This window comes from Ursus maritimus, unplaced genomic scaffold (assembly GCF_017311325.1).
Source record: "Ursus maritimus isolate PB19 unplaced genomic scaffold, ASM1731132v1 scaffold_11, whole genome shotgun sequence".
NCBI classification, from domain to species: Eukaryota; Metazoa; Chordata; class Mammalia; order Carnivora; family Ursidae; genus Ursus; species Ursus maritimus.
The window spans coordinates 29,311,018-29,330,407 of NW_024423453.1; the positions used below are offsets into that span (position 1 = coordinate 29,311,018).

The 19,390-nt window shown below is 40.1% G+C and overlaps 1 long non-coding RNA gene across 1 annotated transcript in view; it reads right to left on the reverse strand.

The window, feature by feature from the left end:
* Nucleotides 1-560: 560 nt before the first annotated feature.
* LOC121101859 overlaps nt 561-19,390 on the reverse strand; it is a 169,742-nt gene continuing 150,912 nt past the window's right edge. The window contains exons 3-4 of the long non-coding RNA XR_005833885.1: nt 5,483-5,575; nt 561-874 (exon numbers count right to left, since the gene is read on the reverse strand). This is a non-coding gene — a long non-coding RNA (uncharacterized LOC121101859). The remainder of the gene's footprint in view (nt 875-5,482; nt 5,576-19,390) is intronic.

The window sequence follows — 19,390 nt, forward strand, 5'->3', positions numbered from 1 at the left end:
GTTATTTCCTGAAACCATAAACCCAAGCTGTTACATATACACAGAAGCTGCCCCTAGTAATCTTGTACTTGGTGATGCTTAAGAAATACAAGTAGAAAACAAAAATCCGGCAATTCCTCCCATGCACATCTTCCAGTGTGATGGTGCCCTGACTTCAGAAAAAGTCATAGTGGCTATTTCAGTTTATAAAGTAGGATAAGCGTTATATATTTTACAAAGACCACGTGATTTAGAAGTGCTATGTATCAGGAATTAAAAATCCTGATGACTCTCAGCTTTGTCACTGATTGTTTTATTGTAAGTAAAACATTCAAGTGTATCCCAAACCACAATCTTCTGAGATATACTAGAGCCTGCCCCTGCCCTGTGCACCTTACAAGGGTGTTTTGAGAAACAAGTAAGAAAACACTTTCCAAATAATATAGGAAAGTACGCAATTGTTAGACCTAGCAGAATGTGGCAGTGCCCGACAGAGACATACTTGCTGAATTGGCGGAAGATTTAACTACTGATAAGAAAACTTACCACATGACTTTATTTCAATACACATATTTTAATTAAAGATGATTTATGGTTCATGGCTGTAATATCCTTAATATCCAATTGCACATCTCTGAAGATATTAATTGTAGTTATTTTAATATATGTTTGCTGTATTAACTCTTTTTCTTTGGTTATTCATTCTTCTGCCCACTGGATTTAGTGTCTCACTCTTGTAGAGATGCTTGTCTTCAAATGTTGTTGCGTCTTTGCTGTTTGAGCACCTTTGTTTTTGAAAACGCCAGGTCTATGATTTTTCTACTTCCGTCTGCTCAAGATTGTAGTGGCGGAATAGTGCGACATGGGGCTTGGTGGGTTACACGGATAGACTTTTCTGTGAAGAGGAATCGCAGACTTCTTAGTCTTGGCAACTAGCAAGGATGCTGCTCTGCCTCCGGAGACCCAGCACACAGTGATGTCATCTGCTATGAGCATATAACTCTACTGACCCATTCTAGAAAATGCAAGACTTGGGGAAGAAGCAACTGACCCAGCTGTTCCAGCTGATGCTACAGACTAGTTGGTCCAAGGCCCTTTCCTCCAGCTTTCTGTTGACTGTGAGCTGAGAGGACTTGCACAGGACTCTCTTCCTTATGTGTATTTGGTGTAAATCCTTGAATTCATCTACTTCCTATTTTTCAGAAATGCTTCAAATTCTTGTCCTCCAATAAGAATTTGTTCTTGTTTTTGATTCAGTGGTATGAGGGAGGTTCTAGGTGTGGTTTGGACAGAAGAAATTAGCTGGAAAAATCCCTCTGCAATTAGTTTTCTTATCACTCGGTGTGCGCATCCACCCCATCCATTTACTATGAAAATAACACATATCTTTGGTCAGAAATTAAATAGTACAAAAAAGAGTCCAAAGATAAGTGACTCTTCTTCCCAGCCTCAGAGTTACTCCCATAGTCAACAGTTTCTTGTATGACATTCCAGAACTTTTTCATGTAAATATATGTCTATAAACACTGTTAAATACCTTCCTTTTGTTTGACTAAATGATATATCTTTCAGATCTGTCCAAATCACCACATGTAGATACACTCTTTTTAATGGCTATATAACAATTTATTATATGTCTGCTTCAAAATATTTTGTTAGTCTCTTGTTGATGGACATGGAGGTTGTGTCCTGTTCTTTTTTACTATTATAAATAAGACCACAATGAAAAATTTTTGTAAAGAGATGCAAATAAAACCAGAGGACAAATTTTTAGAAGTAAGATTTGCAAGATTTGCACACTTTAAACTTTGATATTATCCAGCTGCATTTCAAAGAGGCTATACTAATTTTTACCATTTCTACACTGTATACAGCCCTGTCTCACATTATCATCTACTATGAAATTTCCAAATTTTATAACAATCACCAACCTGACAGGTGAAAACTATCTGACGGTCTGAATTTACATTTCTTTAATTATAAATGAGACTGAAGATTATTTCATATGCCTAAAAAGATATTTTTTCCTTTGAACTCCTTTTTCATATCCTTCGTCTATTTTGTGAGATCTGTTTGTATCTTTCTTGTTGATATACAAGAACCCTGTATATACATTTTGAAGATACAGGTGCATATACAGAGCAGGTGTGCTAAAAGTTGGTATAACCTTTTTGGAACACAACTGGACATGTACAGATTTTTCAGTTTTGTCTTTTGCCTTTAATTACTGTATTTTTCCAAACAGAAGTTTTAATATTTTATAGCAAAATTTATCTCTATTGCTCTTGTTTTTAAATATCTACTTAAGTTGCTTCTTACTTGAGAAGGTCTTACTCCAAGATTACTTAAAATTTTTTGCCATGACGCGTTAGAAAACTACAGTTTTATATTTTCTCTTTAAAGCATACAGATCCATTTTCCCCCTAAATGGCTAAAAAGTTTCTTAATGCCATTTATTAAATAATCTAACTTTCTTCACTGATTTAAAATGCCACCTCTATCATACACTAAATTCCCTGAAGTATTTGGACCTACTTAAGATTCTATTCTATTCCATTGATCTGTCTGCCTATGCAGATATTTTAAAAATGAATACATTTATGGAGCTATAATTTAGCATATGTGGGTGTATTTCCAGGCTTTAGTTATTTGTATTCTACAGTATGTTTATTTGTCATTGTGTTCCTCTGGTTTGACTTCCTCAAGGGCAAAGATTATGGATTCTCCTCCCTCTGTAATTCCCTAAAACACTAGTCTCTGCCAAGTTTGACATTTTAGAAACAAAAATCAAGCCATGTCTTTAGATAGAACCAATGATGGTCTGAGAGGTTTGAGAAAATGAAGACCCAGCTTAAAACATCTGACCCCTAAATATAATGTAAAACACTACAACAATTAATTCCTCTTATGAAGGGGACTTTCCTGTTAAAATGCAAATAGTTTTACATGTTATTTATTTTGCATATATTTATCATATCATCTCCTTGGTCTAGATTTTGATAGAAAGTCAACAAGAAATAATATTTAGAGAGCCAAGCAATCTAGTAAGAATAGTACATATTCCATCTCATTTAATATCACCAGATAGCCTAGGAAATTGGTATCATTAATCTCACTTTACAAATAGGAAATGGGCTCAGAGAAGTAAGTTAACTTGCCAGGTTAGTTAATGCCAAAGCCTGGATTCAAACCCAAGCTTGTCTGAATCCTAATATGTCTGATTCAAAGCTGAGTTACATGTTTGATACATAGTTCTAGAATGTTCCTCCACTCTCCCATGCTTCTTCTCAGAGAGTTCCCTGAGCAAGGATGTGAAATAATTTCCACTTCTTGTGCCAGCTTTGCAGTGGCCGCCTTGAGCACTGAATGGAGAATAATTTCTAGCTGCCACCATGCTCAGCAAGAAAGAGGACCATGATAAATGACCGATGTCTGCCATGGAAGTTGGAGGCAGGAGTGGCAGTGTCGGACAATGTATTTGCCACTACTGCCCAAAGCACAATGCTGGAGACCAAAAAAACATTTTACCGACTTCACAGTTGTGTTTAGGAAAAACCCTAAAATCAGTCAATAAAATTTCATTCCCTAAATAAAGCCTCAGAACCCAAAAATAAAAATAAATTTTGAGAAATATAGCAAATACAAGAGAGCATTATACATGGTATTGAAAGTAAATTAGGCCTGCAAGCTTGACATGCTAAATGGTCAGCCTCGTTTTGTAATGGTCAACATGGCTCTACCAGTCGTAGGAAGCCCGCCGGACCTTCTACCTTTGCTTCCCCAAGGCCACTGCTTCGAACTGGTTTTTGCCAGCATAAAGGAGATGAGAAATTCTAGGCTGGTGGGTAAATGGCACAGCATCTAATTCACCTTGTTTATAGCTCCATCCTAAAAATATATATTAAACCAAGAAACTGAGCTTTGAATCAGTCTCTACCCAGATTTACCAGTTCTAAGAAGTGGGCCCGTGGATTTATATGATAATCAATAGATCCAAGACCAACATGTAGCCTCTCTGGAATAGTCACTGTGAGTGTTCACCTTGCTCCTATTCCTCTTCCTTTCCTTCAGAGATCTGCAATTCTATTTAGGTACCCAGTTGTCCCCGCAACTTCACGTGGCTCAGAAAAGTTAGCCCCACCCAAGCTTCTGACAGTCCACATGCAATCCCATGCCCCTTGTCAGTGACTCGATTAGCAGCGAGCAGGGGACTGAGCTCAGAGTCCTGAGATCCAGGCAGAGGTCTGCGCTGACCATCTGAGGAATTTCTTCTTGTTCCTCTTGGACAGCATCAGAGAACGGCTATTTCTTTTCTTCCAGCCAGCGTTCTGTGCTGATGTGAGATCCAAAATTGTGGTAGTCAGTTCTCTACCAGCCATCACCAAGAGGATGACAGAGCTCAAAGAACCACAGAGAAATGAATCAGGACTCAGCCCTGGTGATCACAATTAACTCTGACCTTGGAGTTATTGAGGCAATCGATGTGTTTAAATCGTATGCTGTTACCCGCCGACGCATGCTTCCAGATAACCTCTCTTGTACTCCTCCACCTCAAGTCTCTGAGGGAGTCGCCCTCTAGACTTTACACTAGGTCTCCTTGAAGCTATTTGCCTACGTGAAGGACAATGTAGAACTTAACAGCATAGGTTCAAACTTTGACCCTGGCACTTATTTCCTGTGTGACCTCAGGCAAGTTACTTAAACTCTCTGTGCTCAGTTTTTTCATCTGTGAAGTGGGGGCAAGAGTCATATTCCACAGTTGTATGACGACTAATGAAATAAACCACGTAAAGTGCTTAGAACTGGGCCTGGCTTGTAATTACTGGCATTATTACATGAATTCCGTCAGTGCCTACTGCCTGATTTCCCCCTCCCTAATAGCAAGACCCCAATTCCACACTCCCTGTGTCTGTGGAGATCACCACCTGTAATCTCCAACCCTGAATCCATTGCAAGGGTCTTTCTAGCCACTGTACCCCAGTTATTCTGATTTTGGACTGATCTTCTTTACATCCAGCTATAGGCACTGGGATTTTCCAGGAAAAGATAGCTAATATAATCTTGTAACCTACAGAAATACAAATCTAGTATTCTTATAGATTCTTATAGAATAAGAAAGATTCTTATAGATTTTAACCAGTTTTTCTTGCCACAGCACTACTTCTTAAGGGCTCGTTCTTGTGGGTTAATGTGTGCAGAAAGATAAGTTTACTAATTACTATTCATATTTGGCTTTGTTTCTCCACGGACAATTTTCCTGCTCAGTAGCCCTCACTTCCCATTGGGGCCTCAGCTGTTTAATCCATTTGGCATTACTCTTTTTTTCCCCTTTGCTATGGAGTCACTCTGTGCTGTTATGCTGAATTTCAAAAGGAGATTGATCAGGAAAATTTTCAAATGCATCTTTCAAATTTCTTTTCTCTCAGAAAATGAAGTTGAACAGTCCTTGTACCATTATACGTGGCAGTCGAGTTGATGGGAAGAGACCTTTAAAAGCACATACCTGTGGCTGTTTTCCATACCCTGGCATCGGTTTGTCTGTCCCTTTCCATGCAGCTTCCCTGGGAACTGTGCCATATACAGCTAGCATTTTCTGCTTATAAAAAGGAAGTGAGAGATCAGGATCGTTAGATTCTATAAACACTTGAATGGTTGAGAAATGCAAAGCAATGAGCTAATTTACAGGGCTGCTGGAGACAAGGAGTGGAGAGAGGAGAAAAGAAATTATATCTTAAAACTCCAATGCGTACCATTCCTACATGACGTCTAAAGAGACAGAAATTCAAGTTGCGCATTTAAATGTTAAAACAAAATAGACAATGCAATGTTCTTTCCAGCAAAATAGCTGCCATACATGTATTGCCCTGAATGGAAAGGGAAGAAAAAAGAAACAGAGAGAAAATGAGACAGGGAGAAGAGAGAGAGAGAGAGATGATCCAGGGAGGGTACAGTTAAGATGCCTACAGTTTTACATGAAAAATAATTCTGTTACATAAAGGGTGCTGAAACAAGGGAAATGGGGAAAAGTCAGGCTGAACTTCAGAATCTATGATTCCCTGGCATAGAATATATCCTCATCTGATCCCAGCAATTTCAGGTGGCCAGTGCAACGCTACATAATCTCAAAAACGATTCAGAGGGCCAAGGAAGCAACTTTGGAGAATCGAAACTCCCCGGTTCAAATCAGAGAATATTATTTTCCTATTTTTCTTCGCCTGCTCCGCAGCTCCAAGACAAATGAACAGAAAGCCAGTAAGATTTGAATGTGTGGGCTGTGTTGCTCTTTCTCAGTAGGGTCTGTACGACCATTCCCCATCTGCACAGATATGGAGGGGCCCATATCTTGGTGTGCTTTTTAAGTTTTCTTTTCTTTTATGAAATGGAATACTCTTGAGAAACCAGAGTGGGAAAGAACGTGGGGCAGGGGATAACACCTCGTTTCTGCACAGTCGCTCAATGACATTGCATTGCTAAAGCTGCCTTGGCAGTAATGGCCATTGAAATTATACTGGCCCCCCAGCCCTCGGACGGGAAGAAAACTAGCTGTGAGAACTCGGATTTTATTGAAAATCAAAAGCCAGCCGACAGGATGCTCTCTGAACTCACCCAGGGAACTCTTAGTTGGAATCATCAGCTATAACAATATGCTAAGAAAGATTTAGAAACTAAACCTCAGGGAATTGTTTAAAAAATACACACATGCACACACATCAGAGTGAATTTCATAAAAGTATATGAAAGGCTGCAGGAAAAAGTGGCATTAAAGACAGCATACCACAGCCATCAAACATGTAGTGCGTTTTTAAGTTCAATAAATTCCTAATAACCATAATTGGGCCTGAAAGCACAGAGTAGAAATATGAGTAAAATAAGCAAAGAATCATTTTAAGGCTGCAGGATCATATTTTCTAAATAAGCATAAGAAGGGTGTCTATAAAGGCACAGATAACAAGTGTAATTATGTAAAGCAGAGTTCCTCACTCGTGTGTGCTACAAATGTTTAATGAGCACCTACTCTGAGCGAGTGTGGATTCTGTGTCACAGCTAGTGCTGTGGATACAGCTAGGAACAAGACAACGTTTCTCCCGACATTTCTAGTTTCTGTAGAACTTATTTTCTCACTGGAGAAAAACAAATATAAATAAACAGGTTTATGTAGTTATATTCGATGTCTATAAATGATCAAGATCAGTCACTTCATTCAACATTTATACCAGCAAGATAGTGTGAAAGAAACGTAAAAACATATTTGGACCATGACACACGTTCATAGACGTCGAAAGCATGACTTCGTTAAGAGGAGGATGATTATACTTATGAAATACATATTCTTTATTTTTTCTTATCCTTCTAAGTTGATACATAGAAGCTGTCCTAAGGTGAGTATCTGAACTGAAGATTTGTCAGTTTCAGCAGGTTAAAGGGTTTCCGTTCCTGTTCTGCTATCATTATGTTTAACATTTTCAGGTTTTTATTTTCAAATAATTTTTTAAATAGTCAAATAAATGCATTCAAGTATTCAAATAACTGAATAACCAACCATACAAAAGGGAATTGTTGTCTGGCACATAATCTCACCATATAACAGCTTGAATTTTTGTCACCTGATAGAAGAAAGTCCAAACTTCATAAATAAAAATGTGATTTAGAAGGGTGAAAACATAATGTGATAAAAGGTGGTTTGTATGGAAATTGAATTGAAGGAAGTCCCTCTACCTTTCTGAAGGTACACGTGCCGAGTTGTCCTAATTACAATAGGGCCTTCCATTAGAAGGATATCCTGGAACCCAACATTCCAGGTCTTACCCTCTCTGGGGTGGGAAAGATAGGGATCTGAGCCTCTGAGTGAGGTCCAAAGGAGCCGTGAATAGTTTTATCCAAAGGGTATGGAAGACCAGATACACTAGTCTTCTCAGAGTCAAGGGGTGAGAGAATGGGGGCCAGATGATCGGTGCCATTTCTCTATCTTCCTTCTTATCCACGTGTTATCACATAGGTGCTCTAATGAGAATTGAAATAGGCTGTACATTTTTAAAGGTAGCCCACAGAAGCAATTCTGCAACAGTGTCCTTCAGTGATTTCCTTAACCTCTCCAAAGCTCAGTTCCCTTATCTCTGAAATGAACGAGGATGATTAAATGAAACAACACTTATACAAAGAACATACTAGTATGAAGGAACACAGAGCACATTCCATGGGGATCACTGAAAGATCACTATCATCCTTAACAGGTGACCAAAACTACAAATCTTGGTTAGTAAAAATTCATCTAACCCTTGGCACATCTATCATCTATCACTAAGGTAACAGAATAATCAAGAATAATCTTTAAACCAACATTAGAATTTTAGAACAAATTCCTATAAAATACACCGAAGCAGACATGATCAGTGAGTATAGGGATTTAAATTACCCTGTAGAAACAGAATTTAATTTCTGATAAATCAATTGCCTGTTTTCCTTTTCATATTTTTGGTTTGGTTATTGAAAACAGTAATTTCTCATATCATTTATGTTTATTTTTCTAATCAAATTTGTTTTAGCAGAGAAATTACTGGTTATGAATCTATGATTTTTTTCTATTTCTACTTTTCGATCAGCTATGGAATATTTTTAAAGTATAAAAAATACAGATTTTCGATCCAAAATATAATTGAACAACACTTTCATTGTTTTCTAAACAGATTATTTTTCTAATCCCATGAGTCTCTTAGTAGTCATGTTTTCCACTTCCTAGTTTTCAAAGGTTCTTTGTGAGATACTTTCTGTTTTCTTTAAAGTGGGTTGAGTAACATTCAAAATACAGCAATCATTGCTGCATTCCACGTTTGTCACCTCCGTACAACACCATAAATAATATGCAAAAATCAATAACAATTTATCCTGGTTCAATGCCATTTTGTAGGAAAGAATCTCTTTGTGTTGATTTTAATATTCTTCTCTATTTTTTAAGAAAATTAGCCAGTAACTTTGCAGTCTTTTATCCTCAATCAGATAAAGTTTACTCAGGAGTCTTTAAAGATAAATGGAATTGAAACTAGGATACAGAAACCGATTCTGGGACGCCTGGGTGGCTCAGTCAGTTAAGTGTCTGCCTTCAGCTCGGGTCATGAACCCAGGGTGCTGGGATCGAGTCCCGCATCAGGCTCCCTGCTCAGCGGGGAGTCAGCTTCTCCTGCTGCCTGCCGCTCCCCCTGCTTGTGCTCACATGTGTTCTCTCTCTCTCTGACAAATAAATAAATAAAATCTTTAAAAAAAAAAAGTTCTACCTCAGTTCCTCTTCAATAATGTTAGACTTAACTAGGAAAGATTAACTTGTTAGACATCATACGTTGATTTTTTGAAGATAATGAATGACATTTTAATAAGTGACGCTTATTATTATTACTAAATGTTCAAAACATATAAGCTAGCTGACTTATTACATATTATCTATACGTATCATGTGTTTAAAAAATCAGAAAGTGGAGATTTACAAGGAGCACCACACCTGGACCATCACCGGCACATAACCCGCAGCTCTAAGAGAGTAGCTCGGAGGCAGCACGGCATAATGCCCTCGCAGGGCTCCTTGGAGAAGTCGGGGTGGGCAAGTGATGCCGCAACCACAACCTCCGAAATCTCAGTGGCTTGAGACCACAGAGCTTTGTAACTGGCTCTGCTATGTGTCCACCCCAGGCCAGTAGGGGCCTCCGCACCTTAAAGCCTCACAGTGATCCAAGCCCCTGGCTGCTCCCCCCGAGCTCACGCTTGTGCAATCACTAAAGCAGAATGGAGCAAGAGCTTAATGAACCGAGCACTCAGCATGGAAGATTCCTCTCCAAAATCAGAAACTTCGCGTGCTTTCACACTTCTTCAGCCAAAGCAAGCCCATGGATCACCCACGTTTATGAGGACAGGAAAACATGATTCTTCCATGTGCTAAAAAGAACCAGACACATTTGGTGGGCGGCACTCGTGGCTATCAGAGCCCCACTCACCCTGTCGGGAAAAGAAATGAGGAGCACCTGGGTGGCTGACACTGTGAGGCATCTGCCTTCGGCTCAGGTCATGATCCCAGAGTCCTGAGGTTGAACCCCATGACACCAACACCAGGCTCCCTGATCAGCCTCTCCCTCTGCCTCTCCCCCCCCATCATTCTCTCTCTCTCTCTCTCAAATAAATAAATAAAATCTTTTTTAAAAATTTTTCAAAGAGAAATGAAAAGGCAGGAGTTTTAACAGTTGGTGCAGCAAAAGCCCAAAATTCTTCAGTGACATTCATCCCAGTCCCTCTAACTCAGACTCCAGAGGTAGGGGGGGAGGAGGGTAAGAGTTACTATTTTCCCTCAGAGGGTCACCTCCTTGTATAAATGCAAATATGCACCTTAGAGTGATCCTTTGCTCCTTTTGTGTTTCCAAGATATTGCTAAATAGGAACCTGGCTAGCTTCAAAACCTCCCAGAAAAATTAGGAAGAGGTCCGGAGGGACTTGAGAACATTAGATTAAGACACAGTTATTTAGACTCTATGCCAGATGCTACACTTAGTGGGGTTTGTATCATCTCATAGCATCTTCAGAGCATCTGTATGAAGTACGTAGATACTACGATCATCTCCATGCTTCAAATGAAGAAGGTTAAGAAGATAGCAGATCTCAATGGTGAAAGAGGAAGGATTGGGTCCCAGCTGTGGACTCCGGAGCCCACACTGCCAACCAACATATGATAGTGAGTAACAGAAGTAAAGTGTTTTATTATAAATGCCATTTGAATGTGTGTATTTAAATAAATGCAGTTCACAACTGTAATTTTCAGAAAGGGGTTCCAAAACAGCATTCCAGTGCATTTTCCCATTAAAAAAATAATAGCACTCGCTTTTAACTTTGTCAGATTCCTTTCATACATCAAAAGGCAGGGTATGTAAGGAGCATTTTTGGAGCTACTCAATAAACTTTACATGGCTCTAGGCTAGTTAGAGAATTTTAAATATTACCAAGAATGAGTGAGACTAAAGTTTACAAGGAGTATATTGGGAACATAACAAGATTCATAGCTGTCTCCTTTCTGTAACTGTGGAATGGCATTCATGGAGGCCATGTAAATGTCAACCCCTGGAGTTGTACAGTGTACAATGTGTGTGACCATATGTCGAGGTCATAATGTTTTCCACGGGAAATCTCCTTTTACCTACACTCCTATTCCAAGCTGTCGTCTCTTGACAGGGAGTCCTGTCCTATTTGGTTTTCCAAATACCCTTAAAGAATTTAATACCTTAAACTGTTTTCCAAATTGATAGTAGAGACTATCGATATGATAAGCATTGTGAAACCAAGTCTTAAATAAGCACATCTTATATGGTCATCGGTTGCTAGAAGAGTCAGTGTCTGGATCTGTGCATGGAAATTATATTAATTGAACTGGGAAACCTCAAAAAAAGGTCTGAATTTAAGGAACTACATTTACTCGAGTATAGAGTAAGTTATTCAACTTAGCTATTTTAAAACTTCGTAGCAATATATTATGTGGCATTATAAACTTTGTGTGTTTACTGATATCTATGGGGATAAATCACAATTATTTCCAAGAGTACAAAAAAGGAACATCCCTTCGGTCCATCACCTTCAACAGCTTCCTATCGCAATCTCCATAAAACTGCTGGTATATCCCTCTCCTTCCATAGGACCCCATTACAGACCCCACAGGATCTCTCCACTACTACTGTTGTGTCTTAATTTTGTTTTAATCATTTTTTTCAATCCCTCAACCCACTCTTGTGTCAGTAAGCTGCTGTTGATCTTGAGAAGTCCTTTGTTGCAAATCCCGTTGAGCGGCTTTCTGCAGAGAATTGCCCCCTTTGAAGACTTGCCCCCGTGGTCTTCGTGTGAGCTGCTTCAGTGAAGGAATAGAGAGGCATGCCTTAGGTAAGAATTTTTGCAGTGCCTTTTCAAACGGTGTTTGTACGCTTTAGTAATCATCACAGATTCTCTGCTGACCTAAGAGATTTGCAGCTTTATAAAGGCTGTGGCAGATGCTAAGAATATTCATCAATCCTTTTCTTCTTTTGAAACGGGCCCCAAAAGGAATGACTTGTGGGCAAATATTGATTTCTTTTCCCAGAGATCAACTATTAAGTATAAAAGGACACCTAACCATGAAATCGAAAGGTTTACATTGTCAAACCAGGGCAGAAGGCAGAGAAGGAAGACTCAATTCCCTACCTGGGAACACAAGGGCTAAGGAACCAGTGAGAGATGTAATGCCTGTGGTGCTTCCTCCGGGAGGCTTCTCTGGAAGCTGAAGGGAAGTCAATGCAGAGATTGAGGGCTGCGATTCTCAAACTTAAACCTGGTGCACGTATGAATCACCACCAGGGATCTTGTCAAAATGCAGATTCTGATTCACTGGGTCTGGGTTGGAACCTGAGATTCTGCCTTTCCGACTCGCCTCCAAGCATTGCTGCTGGGCCAAAGCTCCTACTTCGTGGACCAAGGTTTTAGGCCACCTGCCACTGACCATCATGTCCTCTAACAGCAAGCCTCTGAGCTCTTTCCAGCAAAAAAGGCGAAAGCAGGCACTGATGCCACATCTGCGTCGCCGGCCTCAAACAATAAAGAAGCATGAGGAGCCCCCCAGTGGCATTCTCTGTCCATAATAAGATGACATCCACAGGAGAAAAGGATTGAGGGAGGTGATGGGGCTGGTGCGAGGAGCCCAGCAATCCCTGCGCTGAGCGCTGGGGGCACTTGGTTTGGTTTTCGCATTACCGGCCTCAGTGAGGTGGAACAGAGGATTACAAAGGGATCAGCTAAATGGCAATTGCAAGAGTATTGTTGTGGTCACCAGCAGCTTTTCCATCAGCATTTTCCATTTCTCCAAAGCCATACGGAGCACTTAATCTATTTAGGTGATTTCTTAAGAGAGAATGAACAATACGTGTTCCCAAGTGGCAAGTGTAGTGAAAGTTAAAAACGGTATTTTCTTTCATCCCAAAGCCTCCAAAATGTTCACAGATCTTACTATTATCATAAAAATAAGTGACAGTAGGGATTTAGTTCAGTTAGAAATCATCCTGCTCTTGTCCATGTAGTGAAACTTAAAATAAAACACACTGCCGTCTAGCCTTCAGGATGGGGATAAAAGTCCAATATGAAAGCTCCTAATGATCTACGGTTTGAAGAGCTGGCTGTTTTAACAGAGATCATGGCCAAAGACTTAGAAGAAGACGAATTTCAGATCCAATACTAAAAATAGTAGATTTATGCTTCGATGGGTTTGTTTCTTCGAAGAATGCTCCGTTGATCTTACGGGATTCTTCCAGGTGAGTTACTTGCTCTGTCCAAGAGCAGTTGCTATCTAAAACATAATAAGGTATGTGTAAGCTAACAGTCTGTCTACTTGAGCCAGAGACTTGGGCCAAATCTACAGAGAAACATTTTTCACTGACTTTCCCAAAATATCTATCAATGTTATAAGTGAAAATCTGAAAGAAATTAAGCACAAATATTTAAGAGCCAAGTGGGACGGCACCAAATCTATGCCGGAGGTCTGGGTCGGAGCCTAATTAGAAGGATGATGGCCAAGCCTAACCTGGCCAGATGTATAGTATTACACTGGAGGTAAGGGTGATCTAAGCGGTCAGCCGAGGAGGTGGCCACCTGTATATAGTGAAAGCGTTTCTACGGACTCTTCCTCTGTCCTAGGCCCAAAATACCTTTGGCCTAAAATTCCAAATTAAACCCCCTATTCCTCTTAATTAACATCCATGGGAAGTATATTAAATTGTTTTTGACTCTTTGATATATTTGAATCGATTTGATTATTAGGGCCTCCTGCCATTATCTAGTCCTGGATAGATTCTTTTTTCATGAAGGGAGTGAGAGAAGGAGCAAAGGAAAGGCCAGGTCCAAGAGCCAACTCAGGACTAATTAGCAAGCCATCCAGAGGTGGTGATAAGGGCATTCAGATATCTGGGTGCCTGAACGCTCAATCGGCCCTTTGCCAAAGGCAAACGTAATACTTTTTCTATTTCTCCCTACAGTGGGATGAAAGCAATCACAGAACACAGGCCCAAGCTGGGGCTACACACCCCAAGCTAAATGTACATGAAACCCAAAGAGTGGTTCTTTTCAGTTAGAAGCATAAAAGGACGCCATTAATTATTTCACAAAATTCGGTTAAAACAACGTAACTGAATATTGACAACCTAATCTACAGTCGAGGTATTCATAATAGACAGGAAACAAAGTTCCTAATACCCAGGATCACTTACATACACGTAGGAAACATGTTTTCCCCTCTGGCAGGATAGCATTTCTGCTATTAAACAGCTGTTTTCACCTCCCCCATAAAAATGGCTGTGATTCCCCCTCCTTCAAGTTATCCAGCCAAAACCTGTCGGGAGTTGCTTGAGGCTGAAAAGTATGCATGTTGCTTTTTATGTAAATGGAGGGGGAATGGGTGCCACAGGTAATGCTGTCACACACACAAAAAAGACTTTAAATGGATGCCAGAAACAAATTCTCCTGGTCCTCTGAGTCTCTTTTTCTGCTTTCTGCATTGTTCCCCCCTCAGGTGTCCTTCATGCGACTCCGAACATCCTGAGGATGATTTTCAAACCCAATACATTTTGACAAGTGTGGAATGGACGCCTCTGTGAAATAGAGATGAGCTTGAAAGAAAAGATGAAATTTGCACATGTTCCTTTGCAACCAGGGCTTTCTAGTGAATTGCTCGATGCAGAAGATAATTCTCCCTATTTTTCAGTGTTTGAAGTGTAGCGTGAGCTCAAGCAGCTAATGGATCTGTTTCTGGCCACAATGCCATCTTTGAGATGCAAAGCTTGTAGAGTGGGCATCAGATTGACCTTTGCTTCCCAACGGCTCTTGATCTCGCTGCATACTGATTTGTTCTTCCAGAAAGAGGAAAGGCATAAAGGTTAGGCCGCCCAGCACAGATTAAATGAAAACAGAAATAAATTTTTATTTTTATTCGCATAGCTGACTAAAGTCTCTCCAAGGCTTCAGGATCATTCAGTCACATATTATGCACACACACACACACACACACACCCCCCACCTTGAACCTTTCTAGGCACAGAGGATAAAAGAGTAAGCAACACAAAAGCTCTGCCATCATGGGACCTACACTGTAGGGGAAATAAACAATAAAAAAATTAAAAAAAAAATCCGGCATATATGTAATGCAATGTTGTGTAGAGTAATAAGCACTGTGAGTTAAAATAACCCAGGGTAAGCGGATCACTGTGAAGGTGGAGTGCACACCCACAGTAGACTTATCTGAGAAGGTGATATCAGAATGAAGACTTGTATAAAATGTAAGAGCAGTTCTTACAGTTATCTGGGGACAGAGCTTTCCAAGCCGAGGGAATAATGTGTGCAAAGGTCCTGAAGTTGTAGCAAGCTAAGTGTTTTTGAGGAATTGAAGAGCCAGTGTGGTAGAGCTGAGAGTGACGGGATGAGATTGTGTAGACAGGAAGAGGGCAGATCCAATGGAGCCTTGAAGACCACAGTAAGGAGCTGGGTTTTTATTCTGATTGAATAAATCCACAAGAGGAGTTGAGCAGACTCTGACTTACATGGCCGGATTTACATTTCAATCAGATAACCCTGAAGCTTGTCACTTGGGGTGGGCAAGATTAGAAGCCAAAAAAACCAATTAGGAGTCTAAATGGGGGTCTTGGACTAGGAAAAGTAATGGTGAACACGATGGAACTGATTAAATCTTAGATGTACTTTGAGGTTAGAGATTATGCTTTTCTGATATATTAAATGTGTGGTTTGTGAGATAAGCATCAAGGATAACTCCCAGTTTTTGACCTGATTCATTCAGTAAATGATGGTGCTGTATACTGAAATGAAAGGAAGAAATGCTTGGGAAAAACAAGAATCAGGAGTTCTCCTCCGAAGACGTTAAATTTGAAAATGCTTTCTAGATATCCAGGGGGAGATGTTGAAGAGGGAGTTAGACATACAGGTCTGGAGCCCAGAGGAAAGGAAAGAGCTGAAGATGTAAATTCAGAACCACCTTGATATAGCCGATATATAAGGCCATAATAATGAATGAGATCACCTAGAGACAAAGACCAGGAAAAGGAAAGAAAACAACCAAGAGGCTGGGCCCTAGAGCACCCCTCAAAATTGTTAGGTCAGGGAGAGGGGAGCCAGAAAAGAAGAATGGGAAGGCACAGCCATTGCATAGGAAGAACACAAGAGAGTAATAGAGTTACCCAAGCCAAGTGAAAAATATGCTTCTAGAGAGTAGAAGTGAACAATGGGATCGAGTGCTACTAACAGGTCAAGTAAGATCAAGGTTGAGAAATACATGTAGGATTTGGCAAGATAGTAACCATTCATAGCCTCAACAAGAAGGATTTCAGTGGTATGCTGGCGATGAAAGTGTGAGTGGAAAGAGCTAAGGAATGAATATAAAGCATAAAACCCTTCCTACAATGAGAAAAGAAAATGCCTGAAAGGGGATGTGAAATCTGGTCTACACTGGGTGATTTTGCCAGGGGAGATTTTAGAATACCTTTGCATGCTGGTAGGAATGATTGTATAAAGAAAGAGAAAATGATGCCGGAGAAAGAGAACATAACTGCAGGAGCAAAGTCCTTGAGAAGGAAGAAGGGATGGGATCCATGTGTGAGTGCAGAGTTGGGCTTTGAAAGAAATAGGACCTTTCATCCACTGTAGTGAAAGGGAAAGCCAAGTGTATGGATCCAGAGACAGGTGGATCTGGGATGGCGGGAACTGGCAGAAATTCTCTTGTGTTTGTCTTTATTCTCTCAGTGAAACAGCAGGTAAGGTCCTCAGCCGACAGTGAGGGGAAGAAGGCCTGGGTAACAGTTTCTCAGAGTGGTGGAGTGAGTTGGCCAGGGGACCTAACAGCTCTCCAGGCCGTGCACAGTGCCCCCGTGAGATTCGTAGTTGCAAGCTATGTGACTCTCTGCCTCTTATTGCTTCGCCAGTGCTGCTGGATGGGAAATTTGGAATCTCTATATTCTAAGATTCTTTTTCTATTTTACACTAGAGAGAATAAAACTGAATAAAAGGGGAATCGTGTTGCAATAGGCAAAAATGCAAGAGTAAAGAATTCTTAAAACCAAACTTTCCAACCCAACTTTAAAATCATAATGCCCTCTAGTCTCATTTCCCTCTATACATCAATTGTTCCTCTTTGAGCTTAAAAGCTCGTTTTCTTTGATTCAAAGAGCGCTGTACCATCAGGAGGCCTACCTCTAATCTCTACAATTAGCAAACTGTGTGGTCCTAAGCAATTATTTAATCTCACCATAAAAGAGATAAGAGGTTACCACCCCAATATCCTTTCTTCCCTTGTGACCAGTTACAGAACTTTTGATTCTTAGCTCAGCGGAAGACCGCCTGAATTAAGACTATATTTCCAAACTTCCTTTGCAGCTATGTGTGATGGTAGACTTAAGTCAGGGCCCGTGAGATGTAAGGAAAAGTGGTAGGAGGCAGGTTCTAGGAAACTCCATTAGAACACGTCATGTACTCACCCGCTCTTTAATTCCTCTCCATGTTAGCTAGAGTTCCAGTCACCATCTTGAACCACCCTAAGGCAGGCAAAGCAGTTGGGTGGAGAGAACCTGAGTCCCTAGCAATTCTGTAGTGCCCCCACCACCCCGGACTACACACTTCCAGCCTTCAACAATGTGAGAGACAACTATACCTCCATCCTGCCAGCTGAACTTAATCATCACTGATAGACCCTCAGCCTCGGTTTTCTCTTTTTTAGACTAAAGCTATTGTCAAGTTTCCTGTGCAAATGCAAAATTCTCACTTAAAATGCCATCTCTTTGTTCCAGAGGTCCCAGTCGTAGAATCTACAATGGCTAGAATACAAAATTTCTGGCTTTCATCCCTTAGTCTAATGCCATCCTGAAGCTTGTTTACTATTGCCAAGAGGATTGCTGTCCAGAGTTTTAACACCTCTCTTCACACTTACATTTCCACAGAGGTAGGTGATCACAATGCTTGATCTCTCTGGTTCAATAACATGGTTCTGACACCAGGATTAGTTTGGTATGTGAAGCAGAGGCATTGCTGAGCACCTTCTATAATCCTCTGGGACCCTCACCCTGCCCCACAATTTCAACGGCTTGAACTGTAACATGCAGAAGACAAAAATTGAAAATAATAACTCTTGTGAAAGGTTACTCCCCACATTATGTTTGGTTTGGTTTGGTTTTGCTATTCTGAAGAAAGTGAACAGGATCTGCCCATAGAATTTATTAATTAACCTGGGGGCACCTTTATTTTTGTTTGCAAAGTGCTAGCAACAAAAGAATGGAAGGAAATAAGCCAGACAAAAACAATTATTTGAAACAGGTTTTGTGAAAATTATGTCTTTAGGAAATACAATTTTGAACCCACTGCGATAATTTGTAAGTAACTTCTTTTTTTTTTTTTTTAATAATGATTTTTTATTATATTATGTTAGTCACCATACAGTACATCCCCGGTTTTCGATGTAAGGCTCGATGATTCATTAGTTGTGTATAACACCCAGTGCACCATGCAATATGTGCCCTCCTTACTACCCATCACCGGTCTATCCCATTCCCCCACAATATCAATTTTCTTATCTGTTCTTCCAAGTCTTTGGTTATCTGAATAACTGTCAGCTTCTCGCATCCAACCATCTCTATTTCCATGAAAAGTGGAAAACAACATGCTCCAACGGAAGCATCACTTGGAAGTGGAAGATTTATTTGGAAGATTTACTTTTTCTAATGTCCCTGACAATCATCTTAAATGGGCCTGTAATATGGTAATAGACCATTTTCAATACATGCCAGCTTATCATCCAGAACTTTCTGTAAAAGAGGTTTTTTGTGTTTTTTTTTTTCCCTTACTCATTTAACTGATGGCCTAAACTGTTCACAGACATATATGTTCGTGTTGAGACAGGTACTGCATTGGGTCCATAGTTGAACCACAGGGCCTATCAAGAAATCTCTATCCTGAAATTTACTTGTGTCTGAAGTAACTATTCAGGGTAGACATCATATATGTCAATTCTACTTAATCAGGTAGTCTCTGTTATTTAGGACTCTGGCCAGATGTATCCAAAGCCCCTTGATTCATTTTGGGCATCTCTGGTCAAATGATCAAATGTCACCTAAGAATCATAATTCACCTCTATCAGATCCTGGTAGAAATCCAAAGAGCTGATTTGTCAAAGATGCTACTTTTTATTTATTTTATTTTATTTTATTTTATTTTTAATGATATTTTATTATATTATGTAAGTCACCATACAGTACATCCCCAGTTTCCGATGTAAGGCTCGATGATTCATTAGTTGTGTATAACACCCAGTGCACCATGCAATATGTGCCCTCCTTACTACCCATCACCGGTCTATCCCATTCCCCCACCCCCCTCC